At 45.3% G+C, this 18543-nt stretch overlaps 1 protein-coding gene and 2 long non-coding RNA genes across 6 annotated transcripts in view; 1 reads left to right on the plus strand and 2 right to left on the minus strand.

The window, feature by feature from the left end:
- The window catches only part of LOC135400879 (ras guanine nucleotide exchange factor Y-like), a 33480-nt gene extending 24684 nt beyond the window's left edge, over positions 1-8796 (minus strand). For 2 of the 4 annotated variants that reach the window (XM_064632846.1, XM_064632849.1), the window contains exons 1-2: positions 7890-8272; positions 1260-1298 (exon numbers count right to left, since the gene is read on the minus strand). The gene's annotated coding sequence lies outside the window, so the exon portion shown is untranslated. Of the gene's footprint in view, positions 1-1259; positions 1299-7860; positions 8273-8732 lie in introns of those variants that run through there. The other 2 variants (XM_064632847.1, XM_064632848.1) reach the window with 2 other exon arrangements.
- Positions 3555-18543, plus strand: part of LOC135400883 (uncharacterized) — a 60759-nt gene continuing 45770 nt past the window's right edge. The window contains exon 1 of the long non-coding RNA XR_010424667.1: positions 3555-3609. This is a non-coding gene — a long non-coding RNA (uncharacterized LOC135400883). The remainder of the gene's footprint in view (positions 3610-18543) is intronic.
- On the minus strand, positions 16405-18498 carry LOC135399804 (uncharacterized). The gene is made up of 3 exons (XR_010424415.1): positions 18416-18498; positions 16609-16730; positions 16405-16539 (listed from the first exon to the last, which is right to left on the minus strand). It is a non-coding gene; the product is annotated as an uncharacterized LOC135399804 (long non-coding RNA).

An 18543-nucleotide genomic window follows, 5' to 3' on the forward strand; every position in this document is an offset into this window, starting at 1 on the left:
TAAAAAATATGGAAATGACCATATTCCATATTCCAGATAGTCATATTCCAGAGCATGGATTTATGCCAGTGTTTGCGTCTGCAGGATTGCTTCATAGATCATATGATGCGCACTTTAGACAAGTGGTGGAGATAGTGACTATAAAGAATCGTGGTGATATCTGTGTCAGCGCTCCGACAGCGGCACTGACAAGGAGATAAGCGAACCTTATCGACGGGCCTGTATAGCTTGCATAGATTAATGACAAAGAAAATGGGTGGGTGGGCAAGGGTGAGCTTGTTTTGTGCATGTGTCGTCGTTACTTACAGCCACACCCCATGAAATATGTCTAAACAGGAACAGTTTTTACTTTATTCGCAAATGTGTCAGCAAAATTTGTGCCTTGCCCCCTGATAGTGGAGAAGGCGGGTGACTGCATTAGTTTTCACAGACCTTGAGCAAGCTCCGAAAGACCCCAACTTTGTGTCCTCGGTAATCACTCGTGAACAAAGCTGTGTGCACACTTGTAACCTGCACTGAGACAGACTATCTTCCCAGTCATTCCCTAGCAGGTGGAGCAGCTATGTACACTATTAAGAGCATGTTGATTGTGTTGTCTGACATGCTGGTGTTATGATTCGAGGGAACCTGTGATCATGCGAGCATGACCTTAAGGAACCTACTACACTGGGGTAACTGCGTAGAAGTGGGTTAGGCGAACTAGATGTCCCACAGGTAGCTAACTTTTGTTCTGTATAACTGATTTTTTAACTGTCTAATTATAATTCATTTCAGTGTTTATTGTTTTTGTCACAAGATGTTTGTTGAGGTCTGCCGGATTCATCTGACTGTGTCACAACACTTCCCCCGCACGTAACGTGTTGTGGTTTGCCACTGACGCTTCTAAATCCTAAGTCCATGTAGGCAGGAGGGTAGCTCAGAAGTGTCTCCTGGAGTAACTCAGACTTTCCTAGTGCTTGTAACGCTTTCAAAACGCAAGAGAAAACCTAAAGCGTGGTGCGGGGAAATTGTCGGGTTGAGTTGCGTGTTGACCCAACCGATGAAGGTGACAGCTACTGGCTCTACTCTTTGCAATGACTGTCAGCCGCAGCAACATGGTTGTGCAATCTCGTGCAAACTCTTGGAGTGAAATGATTAGACCTTGCATTTTGGCTGAGCATGAAGCTGACAGGATAAACAGGGCACGACTGTATTCGTAATGTAGTTACAGAAGTATGAGGAAAAAGTAAAAGTTGAAGTGCTCAGAAAATTTAGCATACTCAGCATATAGGACAGTCATCACCACCAGATCCAGGTACCTGTAAAGTTAAAAACAAATAGCAATATGAAAAAGAAAGTCAACATGGAATAGGTTAAAAAGAAACACAAATATGAGCAACAACAATGCAAATGCCTCATTCAAAGTAATATTGTTCAGGTTCCCTTGCAGCAATGGTCTTTCCAAAGTGAGAACTATTTGTCCAAAACCAGTATCAACTATAACTGCAGTGGGACACATCATGTGCCTCCTCGTCAAAAACAAGCACAGCAAGGCAATGATGACAAACAAAATTAATATCACTACAATTCAACAAAGTGTCGCTAATGCAAGTCATAGTAAGTTCTACTGGTTCTCAGAAGTAGGTGACCACTCAGAAGACCAGACAACATCAGTGACGTGACATGTTGCGATGTCATGGCTGCAGTTGTTTTGGTTTTCACAGACAAAATTCGACTCATTACCAGACCCCTATCCAAATGCCAATTTTCTTCCTGTATTTCCAATAGTACAGCTCGCATCAGAGTTAACTTGAACGCCATTCCGGCCTGCGAACCCGGTGGTGCTTAGTAGAAATAACGGCGGAAGGTGTTTTTGTCGATTTACAGTTAGAGGGGTGATCGTCGTTATGACGGCAGTGTTTTCTGCTAGGCTCTGCCAGGGTGGTTTAAGTTAACCTAGACGCAAGCCGTACCTTTGTGATAAAAGAGCTTGACAGAGGTTATGGAGACCCTAGTATAAGACTAAGCATAATAGCAGCGTACGAGAGAAAAGACAACACAGAGAATGTGGAGACAACGCAAGTGTTTCATCCCTCGTGCGCTGCTATTATGCTTGGTCTTAGTATGCACCAGCTACCCCAGTTCCAAACTGCAGTCACCCTAGTATAAGCTCATGTGTGTCTATTTTGGAATATGACAAAAAAAAAAAAAAAAAGAAGAAAACGTTTATTTCTCAAACACTGTAAAATTACTTTTTTCGTAGCAGAACAAGGAAAGGCGTACGGAAGTAACCACTTTACGTATCAAATCAACTTGGCACTTTTCAAACAATATATTGCTTTAAGAAATGTGCTTTACTGAAGTACTGAATAAGGACAATGGGAACTGAAAGATCAGTCAGTGATTTTCTATTCTCAATAGTAGCATTCAATTCAGTAGCATTGAACCGTAATTAAAAAATATATGTATGCTCCATAAAAGTTAACACATCCTTCAGGACTTTTTATAGGGCTGCACGGACAGTAACTTTAGGACCGAAGTGAATACGAGTCATACAGTTCATGCCACTGAAGCAAATATGAGGCCAATAGTTGCATAGCTAAACTGCATAGACATAAACCACTCTACGAATACACAGCACGCACACGTGATATGTGCACGCAAATCTCTGTGTGAAGCAGCACTCATATCATTTCATACCCTCTTTTCGGGCATCTTGGGGCTTACAAGTGCAGCTTGAGAATTATTCAAATACAGTAATGTCTCGATTCCCAGGAATTCAGTATACGGAAGACCCGCTATCTGGACTGCGTTACCTGGAACGAATCTGCTACCATTGGCTTTTGTCTCGGTTAACCGGAATTTGTTACCCGTATCCGGACAGCAAGTACGAAGACCAATGTTCCAGAACCTACACCATTCTGATTCGCTTATCTGTCAATGGCCTCTGTCCTTGGCATGTGCTGTGTTCGCATTGTTCCGGAAAAGGATCACATCTCAGCGGGGCCTTCTGTACTGTTTGACTCCTCTTTCGTCAGACTTTTCGCGCATCCAAAGCGTAGTACAATTTACAATTCAGTGTACAATAACAACAACTTTATTTCGAGATGATGTATGGGGAGTTTCATCGCCAAGGGCGATACTCTACCCCATTGCTGGTGGTGATGCTGGGAATGAAATAATAAGCCCTTTCACAATATGGATCGAAGTCCTATGGTGTCCAGAAACGTGAAGAGAGCTTTTGAGGGTAGAGTGTTGGTGGGCTGGATATGGCCAGGGACCAAGCAATTTTGTGAGAGAGAGGGGGCAAGAGTCCAGCTCGTTAAGGGATCCAGAGAGTATGGTTCGGGAAGGCTGATAGTGTGGACAATGGAGAAGAATGTGCTCTAGATCTTCTATAGCACCGCAGTGACTGCATTGGGGAGAGTCAACTTGCCTCAACCGGTAACGCCACAGCGCTGTAAAAGCCACATCGAGGCGCATGCAATGAATTAATGCGGCATCACGTCGACAGGTGTGTCGAGGCATGCGGAAAGCAAGTGACACAAAGACCCAAAGAAGGAAAACCACAAAATGTTGGCTTGAGGTGGAGTTTGAGGACAGCAGGGTGATGCAGCTGGTACTGCGGAGGTGAGCAAACTTCTGTCACACGTGTCAAAGTTGCCTACTAATTTCAAGCTGCCCACTTTGCATGACATTCTCAGGCAATTTTTTCCTTGTTTTCTTTCTTCTGGAGCAACAAAGGTGTCTCACTCAATTTTCGGGTTTCCCTGAAAGTTTGCGTAATTCACTTATCCAGAAATTTGTTATCCGGATGAAAAGGGATGACTCCCGAAGTGTCCTGATAAGAGAGACATGACTGCATATTTGGCGTGGAAGACACATCACTTCGATTCAAAAATTTAACATAGAATTCCATATTCGATTCAGAATTTGACTCGAATATGAAATTATTCGCTTTGGTTCTCGAAAAATCTGCACATTTGCATAGCCCTACTTTTAGCATTGTTCTATGTGCTATATTTTAAAGGTTGCCTGCGGGGGAAACATTGTTTGGTGCGAACTGTACGTATGTATTTGGCACTGATCTATAGTTCTTTGGCTATATGGTTCTGAAGTCGTTCGTCATTGCACACCCCCTCATCTCCTGCTGACCTTGTCGTTCCTTTGCTATTAAGGTCAGTTTCTGCCATATCCAACGTGACAAAAAAGCACTCGTGTCCTTTCCCCGAGATGACCAAAAGGTGTTGACCTTCCCCTCACAAATAACCCGTACGACCTGTACCCATACGAGTACTACTACTAAGCACATACGTTCACGTATGATGTCGATGTGCATGTGCAATAGCATGAGAAAGGAGCTTCAATTCCAGCAGCGGTGTTGTGAGTTAATAAGTGCACAATATGTATCGAAGACATACTCGTTGGCCTCATCACGCTTTTGGTGTATAGTACAGTGCTGGACAAAAAGTTTACAGAACATGCTCTGCGGCATTCCTTCCTCACGGCGATACCCTAGCCGCGAATGGTACCGTACGGACTTGCAAACAGGTGATTGGGTTACCCAGAAACATGTCTAAGTCGCTACGATCTCATTCGCTGCTACCGTGTCAGTCTGAGGAAACAATATGCCAGAACATGCTCCGTAAATTCTTGTCCAGCACTGTACATATCACAGGTTTACCTTACCCAGCCAAATCACACAGGAGTCAGTATAATGATCTTGTTCAATAAACAAGCAATTGTGGAGCACAATATGTGGATTTGCAAAAAAAACATAATAATAATAATAAAGAGAGAGAGAACGACTGGAACTGCGACAATAGCTTGGAAACAAAAACTGAGACAAAGTAAGGCTTCAGGAACTCACACTTAAGTGGTCTGGAAACGAAAGTTGAACCGGAAACAGAAACATAACTGTTCTGGTAAGGAACCCAAGTTATAGTGTGTGCCTACATATGTTGTACTGTTTCTCAACAAAAACATCCTCCTACGATCAGATTTTCAACTGGAATGTTGTCGCCAGTTGAAGCTTGAAGAACATGTCCAATGCAGTGGCAACAAGGATTAACGTCAACACTTCCAATTTCACTTAGAGTGCTTGATGTATTGCATAAAAAAAAAATTATTCCAGTAAATCTTTGTTATTAGGGATAGACTGTGAACATGATAACTATATGTGTCAGCAAACACAACACACTGGGTGCTGCACATATCCATGTTGTAGGCCTTCGACCCAACGTGATGCGTCAAAGAAATGTCTGTCTTGGCTCAAACAATTCTGTCATTCCATTTATATATGTTCCACATTTCAGTTAATATGGAAACATGGAATAACTGGGCAACAAGCATGAAAGCCAGTAGAAGCCCATGGCATCCGTGAATGGCAAAGCACAGAGCCGAACGGGAAAGCCTCCGATTGATTGAAGCTAATGAGATATTCTGATTTGTCGCGGCACAGTATTGTGTGAATTATCTCCAACAATGGGTTCCGTGGGAGGCTGTGAAGCGCTTAACCTACACACGGACAGATAGAAATGACGAGAGACAGGCACCTCTTTGTGTCGTTTGCGCGTCCTTCTGTCTAATTTGAGCATTTCACAGTAGAGCACTTCTCTAGGCTATTCTTAGTAGAGCACTTCACATTAGAGCATTTCACAGTAGCCTTCCTTTGATTTACCCGCCCGGGCTCGTCGCAACGTCTCCAAACCTCTTCTAGGTTCCCCGGCACGGTCCAATGTAGCGTGACGTTGACCGTGGCTGACTAACAGTGTGCTAACACAGCCTCGAGCCCGACCAAGGACCGGCCACATGGCCATAATGGTCAAACCCGAGCCCAGCCCAGGCCCGTAAACAGAAGGTTGTGGTGGTGATGGTGAATGTGCGTCCTTAGCCGACTTCTAAGGGAACTGTGCCGACATATGTCTGAAAGCGTCTGAGGAAAACCCAGGAGAAACCCCAGACAGCACAGCCGGCACCGGGATTCGAACCCGGGTACCTCCCAGTCTCGACTTCACATGCCAGCACGCTAGCCCCTGAGCCACCGTTGTAAACAGAAGGCTTTACAGCCCGGCCCATGAGCCGGTCCTTCGGGTAAGCCCGCGCCTGTGCAGTGCTCTATTTCACAGTGGTGCCAAAAATTTCTCTATGGAAGCTGTTGGGCCCTGCTACAGGTGTGTTTAGTCGGTGCAAGCTAGGCATGCAGTATAACGGTCAATTTTCTATGCCGGTTCTGCAAGTATTTAACGAGAACGAGTGAATTTCAGCCAGCTGCGGAAAATCACAAACTGGTTTTTATCATTTTTGTAACCGTGTCATGGAGATATTTTCTGGGAAAGGGGCGTGTGCCTGTGATTTAAAAAAAGGAAGTTGTTATATTACGTGTGCACTAGATATTCAGATATAATTCCCACTTAACCTGATGGATGGATTACTGGATGGATACTGTGGCTTTTCCTCTTGGAACAGGCGGTAGCTTCAGCCACCTAGCCTAAATTAGACGGTTCTATGACTTACTTATCTCTATTTGTATGTAAGTCGTATCCGTCAGTTTTATACCACTTAGTCGGTCCTTCGTATTTTATACTGCTTCAGAGTGAAGTTCGTTTCAATCGTTTGGAAAACCCAGTGCTGGCCACAAGGTCGCGTCAGCTTGCGCTGGTTGAATGTCCTTATATTCCCATCGTATTTCCTCTTTATGTTCCCTGTAAACTCCCACTGAAGGTTTCACTTGCATCTTACCTGCCCAGTGTCTAGTTTCCGATTCTCTTGAGGTAGTGTTTATACTTTCTTCGTCCCAAGTTAAACACTTAGCAGACAAATGCCTAGTAATTTTCCGCCATTTTGTGTCTATGTTGTTTAAATCAGGGGCGGGCAGTAATACTATGTTTTTGTACTATAATAATAATAATACACAATACTGGATAAAAATGCATAGTATACATAATGCTAATACTGTATTATAAGACACCGGTAATACGGGAAATGCATATTCGTTTAGAACTTGCCTTTAGAAAACACCAACACACATGCAACATTTATTTTGGTAGGTAAATTTCCTGTGCTATTACACAGCAGATGACTACACACAAATGGAACAGTGCAAATGTCTAATGACATGGGTTTGAAGGCACAGTTGCCTTTGCTATCAGTGCATGCCAGTGCCGAGCCATACAGGGGCAATGGTCAGTGTTAAGGCCAAGAAGTATTACTGTGTTATGAGTAATACACTAATACCTGTAACACACATTTTTGCGTATTACAATACTCACACAAATACTTTTTTCAAGCTCGTATTAGTACGAAATACAGAAAGACAGCAATACTATCATTTTCTATATATAGTTTCTATATATCTCTTGATATATATCTATCATATATCTCCCTCGCCCTGATAATTCGTTACACCACGACCTGTGCCGGACAACATTCGAGCGCAGATTTGTCAGAACAGGACGATGGGAGTTTATTTTTACACAGGGAGCCGTGACAGAAAACAGAAAGCTTAACCTTGCACCCAATCATGGGTAAACCAGGGATGAAATAGAGAACAGTGTCTGTACAAGGCCGGTTCAGAAACCAATCAGGTGGCCTTCGTTGTCAAGAAAACGCAATTATTATCGTGCCTAATCGTATTAATATCGTGTCTCAGTCCGTTTCAAGGGAGAATACCCCAAACATGAACACAAATACATGAATAAGCACTACAAATTCTTCGCGGACAAACACGGACAGAAACTTTCGAAACTGGCGCGCCATGACAGTCGGAAGTGGATAGCAGCAAAGAAGACGCACCACAGCAGTCTGTACGAGGAGTGCAACATGCAACACGACATCGTATACGCAATAAAAAATGGTAATGAAACCTCACAAACTACTAACTTGAATAAGTAAGCAACAGCTGGTGTTACCTTGCCCAAAAAACCTCCCGCTCTTTCTGTGCGCAACGCCGATGTCGCTAAACAAAAGACAATACTCCATTTGCTGCGCGGCCACACATCACATTTTGCCACTCGCGAAAAACGATGATTTGTCTCTAACACTGCCGCATAAGCTGTATCAGAAACTTCACAAACTTCCCACCGATGAGAATGGGATTGTCAACAACACACCAAAGCCATAAGCCTACTTTCCATGGCTGACGAGATATTTGAGTACGATAGGCGGCGTCGCATCGTTCCAGGAGAGCGCCCTCTGCTTAGCTCGCAACAATTCCGCTAGGATAAGGAGTACGTTTGTTCAACCAAGGTTGCCTCATTGACTTTGGATCGACTACATGAGCCAGGGCGTCGGCAGTCATAATGCTATAGCTCGTGTCTGTTGATTTGTTTTCGAGCTAATAAGAACTGAGCCCGATGTGCGACAGGAAAGACGCAGATAATTCGATATGTCCGCGCATGTTACCACACCAGTTGCGTCACCGGAATGTGAGCCGCTTGGCGTGTGCAAGTGATGATGCGACAATGACATCATAAAGCACTTCCTGCAGATTCGGTAATTAGGCTTAGAAAAAGCCTCTTATCCCATTTTCTGTCCTTTTAGTTGTTCTTTATCCCTTTATTGCTCGCCAATCCGTTATAACCAGGCTTCCGTGTTCGGAAGGAAATGAAAATCATTGAAATAAGGCAGTCGGTCGAGAGAGCCAGCCAGCAGCGGGATTTGAACCACGCATCTCTCGATTACCGGTCGAGCGCCTGTCGACTGAACAATTTATGAAAGTCATGGTGAGAACGATATCCGTACTTGTCGCTTACCACTTGTAGGCCTTGTAGGGTTCCGACGTGGCAGCGCGGTACCCGAATTCGCCAGGCGACATTGGGTAGTACAATGTTGCCAGCTGATTTTCACTTTTCTGCCTTTCGCGAATGAAGTGTGAGGCCTAATGTGTCTTGAACATGAGAGAACTGATGTTCTGAGTTCTGAACTGACGTTCTTGTGTTTGCGTCGTCGCCAGTTTTACGCAGACGCACAACGTCCGCAAGGCGGTAGTGTTGTCTGTGTCGTCCTTGTTCGCAATCTCGCCATGAATTCCGTGGATCATATCCAATCGGTAGGACCAGAGCCCTTTTGGACGTGCACTTGTCATTCGTAGGGTTACGAGGTGCCAGCGCCACACTGAAATTCTCTGAGCAACACTGGGGGAGCACAATGTTGCAAACTCAAATTTGCTTTTCTGTCTCTCCCGGTTGAAGTATCAGGCCTAACATGCCCTATGTTTGTATCACGGTGGTTTGTATCGTCGCCAGTTTTGTTGTCTGCCTGCCTTACGTATGCCCACGACTTGCCGCCTACTGATTGTAGGGTACGACGTAGCAGCGGGGTATCGGAATTCGCCGGACAACAGTGGGAGCCCAATGCTGCCAACTGAATTTTGTTTTTCTGCGTTTCCTGGTTTAGGTGTGAGGCCCAACGTGCCCTGTGTTTGTGTCATCGCAATCGAGGGCAGTACACCGATCCATGGGGAATTACGCGTAGCACTGTCGTAATTTCCGATTTATGAAGCAAACGGAGAGAGAGAGAGAGAGAGTACAGAATGCTATAAAGATGTATCGTGAAAGCGACGTGTCGTCGTTGCGCATCACCTTTCTCTAGATATTCCTCCTTGTTGTGGCAACGAGGACGATTGCACCAGTGTAGCCGTGTTAGCATTCTTGTTAGCATTCTTGTAGGAGGATGGAGTGCAGCCATAAGTGGCGCTTGTATTGTGTGAAGAACCAAACACAAGTGAAATATTTAGCTGTGAAATGTCTAGAGTTGCTTCAATATATTTATTGTGCTGCGCACTGGAGTGTGACCAAACATTAGCAAACAAATGACGATAAATGAACATAACAAATGGCGTCACGATTGGCTGGATTAAAAGCGCTGCAGATCTTTGATCGAAACCTGCAGCACGAAGCTGTTGCAGGAAACGCATGTGTGAAATCCGTCGCGGCCCGCTCAGCGAAAAGCGCCGCTTTGAAAACAATGTCGCCACTAGATCAGATGTGCGAGGGAGTCACTATTGGCTGCAATAGGCGGCGTCGCATCGTTCCAGGAGAGCGCCCTCTGCTTAGCTCGCAAGATTTCCGCTAGGATAAGGAGTACGTTGGTTACTTTTTGTTACTGAAGGAAGCAATGCAGGTTTGGTGTGTGAGGTGTATTGCAAGTTACTTTCTAACGTTCGAGACGTCTCATAGTGCGGTGCAGTGCCGTAATTCGTGCATTTCGGATGCTGCTAATCAAATTATGTGTGCTTCTTATACTAACTGGCCTTCACGTGCGCTTTGGTGTTCAAATACGAAATTAACATCGATTGCCTATTCATAACAGTAATTTTCGTCCAGAGCTAGTCATCATCGATACACTATTTTAATTTTATTTTTTAATGGTCCAGCAGCCGTCGGCAACAACGACTCACCTGACCCAGCTGTTTTCGAAAACTTCACATGCGCATATTGGATGTGCGAACTGCGATTGGCTTTTGAACCGCTCTTCGGTGTTGAAGCACCTAAAGCTCCAGCGAAGCCTGTTACAGGACATGTGCATAGATATACGTATACTGTAACTTTTTCGAAGCAATTCGTCAGGACAAATAAACTTGCTCTATGAATTCTTTTGTTCCTTTCCTCTTTTTGTTCCTGTACTTTTGGGGCAACACGTACGTTACTTAGCAGGCGCGGAAGAAAAACAGGCGAAGCTAAGGGGGGGGGGGGAGAAACGAGAGCAGACGACAACGAGGAGAGAAGGGAAGGGTGGTCGGTCTGCGCATGCGCACTTCGCCCAGGATTTTTCCCGCGCTCGTTGCGCGGGACCGCTGTGAGTGGCTCCTGGAGATCTCGTGATTTGGGAGCCCGCCATTTTTCTCTGGACCATTGCGTCTATGGGAGCTTCCCGAGACTGCAGAAAGGCTGCGTTTTAAAATCGTGTCCGGCGACTGCCGGATTCGCGAGTTCGATCCCGGCCGAGGGCGGTAGCAATGTGGGAGAGGTAAACATTGCTTCCAGCACCGTGTGTCGGAGATATCTGGCGCACGTCAAAAGAACCCCGGGTGGTCCAAATCATCCGCAGTCCTACCCTGGGGCACGTGCAACATGTCGCCACACTGCGCAGACAAACCTTACGTGTAACGTCACGGTACCATTATTATTTCCGGAGATTGGCTGACCAAAATGTCTCTGCGCGAAGGAGTGAGTGGAGGCATCAAGCAGGCTTTCCATAGGGGTTACCGTTGGACAGTGTTGGACTGTTAACCGTGAACCGCATGGCCCGAAAAGCGTCCGAATTCTTTCCGAACCGAATTCGGGAGCGAACTTTTTTCGGCCGAGTTCGGCCCGATCTGGCCAAGCCAGATTTCTCCTCCGAAATGGGAAGTGACGCCAACCGAAAAAGTAGAAGCAACCAATGGCTATCCAGCCGGAAGGAGAACCATAGCAACGATGACGTAGCAATGGGGTTGACAGTTGCCGTGTGTGCGACTTCTACTCCTATGAATACAGGGATTATCTCATTGACCTGGATGGTTGAAAGGCGATGTTCCCCAAGGCCAGAAGTCCTCAGCTGAAATTCGGAGTGCATTTCGGTAGCATGCGGTGATGCACAGAAAAAAAGTTCGGTTCCGATTTCGGTTCGGCCAGTTTTCGGCCAGTTTTTCGTGCCATGCGGTTCACCCTTTAGGGTTACTGTTGGAGGGGTTACTGTTCGCGTCCGTGTTTACTGCCGCTCAACAGTTACATCGAGGAGGAAGGAAAACTAAGGAGGGAGCACCGCTGTTTGTTTCCGAATCACGGAAGTGTTGCGGAAGTGACGACACATAGTGCACGTCATATAGATCAGGTGTCCGGAGCTGATCAATCTGCGGTGAGACATCGCCAGAACTGGGAAAAACAATTCAGCCTCCAGGGTAGATCGCGTAGACCGGCACAGATACGAGATAGTAGCGACGAACAAGTGAGGCGATAAATTTCGTAGCAGTGTCGCTGCACGCTGTGAACTTTTAGGTGAAACAATTACATTTCAATTAAGCTACACGATCGGCCCAGTTTCACTAAAGCAGATTAACGTTTGACCCGGGATCAACGGTCCTTTTACTTGAATTTAATGGAGCTACTGTCATTGAAACATTCATTACGTCACCAACTAACGTTTGCAAAAAGAACTGAGTGTTCAAGTTTTAGTTCAAGTTCAAGTTAAGTTCAAGTTTTAGCTACCCTTTATCTCGATTCAAGAACCAGCGTTGGGGAAACCGAGCTGAGAGAGGAGAATTGTTTGACCCAGTTGTTTCTCCTCGGCCAAACCCTCGGAATCGCCTGAAATGACGTCACACTCGCTCCTTATTTTTCTTTCGTCCTTGGGTTACATAAACCCGCCGTGTGTGTAAGTACAAAGAGGAAAGAAGAATAAAGAGTTAGTGTGACGTAATTCTGCACGATTCCGGAAGCTTGGTTGCAACTGGGACAAACAATTCTCCTCTCTCAGCCCTGTGCAGCTCGTAGAGGAGCTTAATCGTATAGCTTGATCGTAGCTTAATTGAAGCGTAATTGTGTCTACTAGCAGTTAACAGCGTGCAGCGACACTGCTACGACCTTTATCGCATCACTTGTCCGTCGCAAGTATCTCGTATCTATGCCGGTCTACGCCATCTGCGCTGAGTCGCTTGTCCTAGTTGTAGCGACGTCCCACCGCAGATTGATCGGCTCGGTCACCGGATCACGCGTCATAACGTGCAGTATATGTCGTCACTTCCACTACACTTTCGTGATTCGGAAACAAACGGCGGTGCTCTCGCCTTAGTTTTCCTTCCTCCTTGATAAGTACCCCTAAGCGGGTGCTTTTCGCAAAAGCGCCATCTTGTCATTTTTGCACGCAGTGGCAGAACCGGGAGCGGGGCGTGTTTTGATGTCAGAGTCACTGTTGCTCCTCCCAAAAAGCATGAATCCGAGCGGTATCCCCTCAGGATCCTCTTTTCTGTCAGCTGGTGCTAATTTTTGCGCCATTTTGATGCAGTCTGCCAGCTGATCAACACGCACTTTGTCACGCTTAATGCAATCGACTGGAATTGCTTGCTCAAGCTGCTTTTGCAGGCGGCGCCCGTAACGGCAGGAAGGTCGATTAGAGGTGACCCGTTTCCGGCGCCGTGGAGAAAGTTGTGCACTGCGCAACCGACGGCCGCTGCTCGGCAGTGACCAATCGGGCATGGCATGCTCTGTTCAACACGGACGCATGACTCATAATGCGATTGTGGTTCAGCAGTGCGGTGGAAGTAAACAACGCGACCGGAACAGGAAAGAGATCCTTTGCTTCAAAGGATCTCTTTCCTGTTCCGGTCGCGTTGTTTACTTCCACCGCACTGCTGAACCAGAATCGCATTATGAGTCATGCGTCCGTGTTGAACAGAGCATGCCATGCCCGATCTTGAAAATACGTTCCTTGTTTAGACAGAGCGAGATATTTGAGATTTTGGATAAGGGCATATGCTACTGTCCATGTTGTCACACAACAGCCAGCAGATGACGGTTAGATAATCCCGTTGCTGGTCCTTAGGAAAACCCATGACCTCTCGCACACATCGACGTATTTTGGGAGTACGGTGAACGCTGATGTGGACGGTCTTCGGAAAATCTATACGGCGTTTAGTCGATGTGGGGGCGTCCGCCCGCTAGTGGTGACATGGCTTAACGGCCGAAAGACGTAGTTCGCAAGAGAACTGAAAGAAAATGTACGAGAGTTGCCGCGGTTCCCAGTCACCTCTGAAAATCGTCTGCTCACGCCGGTGCACTAGCGCGCGCAAAAGCAGACGATTTCTGTATCCTATCACGGGCTTTCCCGCAGGGCGGCGTAGCCGTTCTTATTGTTGCCAACACAGATCGCTGCATGCTCTGTAATCTTTATCAATTTCATTTGTCAACATTTTGTCATGTCATTTATCAATATCATTTTGAATAAATAAACACATTTAATTCGGTTATTTAATAAGCGTGACGTGCTTCGCTGGATAAATTTGCAGTATTCCGTTTTCAACAAAGGGTAATCGAATGGTACACTTTATGAGAGGGGCAGGGGGTACGAGACCGTCCCTTTAATGCAGCGACCATAGAGTAACCACTGAAGTACAACCGCGAGCGCGCTTCATTGTCCTTGCAAAGTGCAGCCGCCATCACAATTTGCTGCTACTGACGTCTACGTAGCCGACTTTTTTTCCTTTTAGACCCAGTGTTATGCTCATGAAATGGTTTGCCGCTCTAGTTGACGATCAATGTGAAGTTACTGGCCATTTCAACAGTGTTGCCCGTACTTTTCAGTCTTACTTTTCTAAAAAAGACTGTGAGTGCGAAAATTTACAAATGAGAGTAGTGAGGGCTCAGGCTTTCGAAGGCATAAATTTTCGGAGCTAGTATGATCAGCAGTACCTACATAAAATTCACACTATATCAGATGTCCCTTCTCTTCCACCAGTTGAGACATCTTCCAGGGAAAGCTACATCAACGGCGATCACGTAGCAAACGCTCTCCTAGAGACAGACAAGTCTTCCTAGTTATATGTGTTGAATGGAGCTTCTTTTAATCTGTAGCTGCTGTAATAGATGTCCTACAACTCGTTCTAATCAACCTCAAATTTGCGTAACGTAAAGCGTTAGAGCTACCGCGTGGGTGGGTGGGGGACCTTCTACTCTCGGTCTGATTTCCAAAGCCAAATTGGACACCTTCGCAATTAACCTTTGGACACCTTCGTACCTTGTGGTAAGAGGTCGGCATTTTCTGAAAAATTCATTCAACATCACATCATGTCCGGCCTTACCCACAGCCCATAAATCACCATCCAACACCAACATCACGGTCCATCACATCCTAACCCATCATTCAACATCACAGTCCATCACATCATAACCCATCATTCAACATCACAGTCCATCACATCATAACCCATCATTCAACATCACAGTCCATCACATCATAACCCATAATTCAACTTCACAGCCCATCGCACCATATCCCATCATTCGACATCAACAACACGGACCATCACATCATAAAAACCCATCATTGAACACCAGAGCCCATCACATCATAGCCCATTATTCAGCATCACAGCCCATCACATCACAATCCATCATTCGACATCCCATCCCATCATAGCCCATCATTCAACATCACAGCCCATCACACCATAACCCATCATTCGACATCACAGCCGATCACATTATAGCCCATAAATCAATTTCATAGCCCATCACACCATACCCCATCATTCAACATCACCATCACAGACCATCACATCAGAGCCCATCATTGAATGACATTAAACTGAGATATGGTGTGGGCTAGTTGGTGTATCATGCTCCGTAATATCTAAGAAAATAGCGCCGGGGAACACTAAGAAAACAGAACAATAAAACAGGCAGCGTGTTTAGATTTTACCGAGTATGTACCAACATTCAACTTAAACATCACAGCCCATCACATCATAACCCATCATTCAACACCAACATCACAGTCCATCACATCGTAACCCATCATTCACCATGAACATCACAGCCCATCACATCACAGCCCATAATTCAACTTCACAGCCCATCACGCCATACCCTATCATTCGGCATCATATTACAGACCATCACATCATAACCCATCATTCAACACCACAGCCATTACATCATAGCCAATCATTCAGCATCACAGCCCATCACACCACAGCCCATCACATCATAACCCATCATTCGGCATCCCATCATATCATAGCCCATCAAGCAACATCACAGCCCATCACACTATAACCCATCATTCGACATCAAAGCCGATCATCACATCATAGCAAATAAATCAACTTCATAGCCCATCACACCATACCCAATCATTCAACATCAACATCACGGACCATCACAGCATAACCCATCATTAGACATCACGGACCATCACATCATAACCCATCATTAGACATCACAGTCCATCACCTCATGACCCATAATTCAAGTTCAGAGCCCATCATTCAACATCAACATCACACTCCATCTCATCATAACCCTTCATTAACAGCCCATCACATCATAACCCATCGCTCGACATCACAGTCCATCACATCATAACCCATCATTCGACATCACAAGCCCATCACATCAAACCCATCATTAAACATCACAGCCTATCACATCATAACATCACTCAACATCACAGGCCATAATTCAACTCCACAGCCCATCACACATTACCCCATCATTTAAGACCACAGCCCATCACATCATAACCCATTATTTAATATCACAGCCTATCACGTCATAGGCTATCATAACCTTAGTTAGAAATGCGCGCCCGTCATAAGATGAGCTTAAATAAAAACTCAAAACAAAAAGTGAGTAAATTCGTGATTTTTTCTTGTTCTGTCTCAGAGGTTAGATATCACAATACATGTATATTTTCATTAATTAGTTAGGCTACTTAGCTAAAATCAATTAAGGCTTCCATCCGGATGCTTGATTTTGGACTCATATTGTAGGCCTCTAAGCTGGGAATACAAATACATCAGTTAGTTCTTTTAGCAGTTTGGTCGGAGTGGCGTATCCTGGCACCTTCCACTTCGTTGAGGCACTGAGAAAAGGGCAGCGAGAAACAAATTTTGATTGAGTCTTTGGGCGTGTGAAGTAGCTGCGCTCTTACTCATTCTCCGGCGTTCCGTGATGAGCAGCTATTCAATGGCACTTGAACGTATGCGCTGTGCTGCCGTTTCTCCCTTTCTCTTTTTTCCTCTCTCCGCAATGAGAGATCCACGTCCTGCTTTCCTGGAGAGGAGGAGATAAGTCACGTGCTAGAGCATGATACCCCTTTTCCTTGCACCTTCCAAAATCAGGAGCGTGGAAAGCGCACTCGCGCACGAAACTCGGAATACGAGAGCCAAGCACTCTCGCTCCGGAGCAGCCACTTAACGCTCCCCTTGCTGCGAGGCATGGAGGTGACGAGTCAAGGGTTGGACAGGTTGGACACGAGGAAAAGAGAAGATGCGTTACGCCTCCTATTCAACAAACGAAACTAAATGCAAGAGTGTGTCTGCGCGCCGCTGCACATCGCTTGAAATAAATGCTTATGAACGATAATCGTCGTAAAATATTTATATTCTAACACAAATGAAAGCAGGCATATTGGTACTCTTCTACAAGTGATAATGCAATTAAATCTAAGACAAATAGAAGACAAACGCGCAAACGCACAACCTTTATGCTCTTCTCGAACTCTGACTGCTGATTCGATCACTACGTGTTGAAACCGAAACCAAAACTTCATTCGCGAGAACGGTGTTCTATAACGTGGCTCCTATTCTCCAAAACGTAGTTCCACAAAACGAGCCTTTCTTTCTATGAAACGTAATTCGCTAAAATGTAACCCCTTCTCCTAAATGTTCTTCTCTAAAACCAGATTGGCTAACCCAACCCTTCCGAATGCCAACTGAATGCGTCCAGTGCCATCTAGCGCAATAGGAAGACAGAAAAACACGTTCCCAATACTTGGCACGTTTTCAACCTTTGTGAAGGCCTGTGACTCATGACTAGACAGCAAGGTCTTCGTGAGGCGGACGGGCGCGGATTCCGCACAGGATGGATGAATGGATATTGCGGCTTTCTCCTTTGGAAAGGGCAGTAGCTCGCGCCACCTAGCCTAAAAAGAGTTGTCACGTTCCCCATCTGTCGGGCGACACAAGAACTACTACGTCCAGCGCTTCAATAAAAGTTGGAATTCGTAAGTTAGCGCTGAGATATCAAAATACGCGACCTATAACTAAACACCAGAGACTCGCCATGCGTTGAAACTTCAATGTCTTCGACAGGCGTTACAATTTCCGTGGACGCCGTCAACTAGTCTGCATAGCTAGTCTGCATCGGACAGGAAGTTGCAATGTGACGTGGATTTACGCTTTCGGTACGAAGTTCTGTTGGAGTCGCATAGCGCAGTGTGTTTTTACTTTTCAGCATTCTTGAAGCAAAAATGGGCATACAATGTGTCGTATACCCTGGGATCTTGCGGCTTTGGAAAAATGTTATCAGCGCAAAACAAAATTGAACTAAGGGGTGCAGGCACTTGTCACGAAAAACCGTGCTGTGAACTTATCACGTCGAATTTTGCCTTGCTGTGGTACCATTATAAACTCATAATGTGAAAATAATTTCGTTAAAGTCACAACTTCGTCTCAAACTAAAAGGAAACGCGCACATGCGTACGATCAGAGTGCGGAAGTTTGATCTGTATAATACTGCCTGAACATTTTGTTTAACCATGTCCGAAATGTTGCTTGTAAGCTTTGTTATCTGAAACGTCAAACTGACCGCGTTGTAACGGATCACTTCGCACAACAAAAGGTAATGATTTCAAAGCGCGCGCCAAACGGAACCGAAGCATGCACGAAGTGTCACGAAATGTAAACTTTGCCAAAATAAAAGTACTTGCGAAGGATCTGTTAATTAAAGTAACTTACTTGTTAGGGGCCATGCGCTCCCAGGCGAGCTCAACTTGGTTGTAGTTTAAGCCAGAGGTTATAAACTTTTGCTTCGCTCCAATAGACCTCTACCTGTTTGTAAACAAATGACGTCATAATGTTCGACA

This window comes from Ornithodoros turicata, chromosome 7 (genome assembly GCF_037126465.1).
Source record: "Ornithodoros turicata isolate Travis chromosome 7, ASM3712646v1, whole genome shotgun sequence".
In the NCBI taxonomy this organism is placed as follows: domain Eukaryota; kingdom Metazoa; phylum Arthropoda; class Arachnida; order Ixodida; family Argasidae; genus Ornithodoros; species Ornithodoros turicata.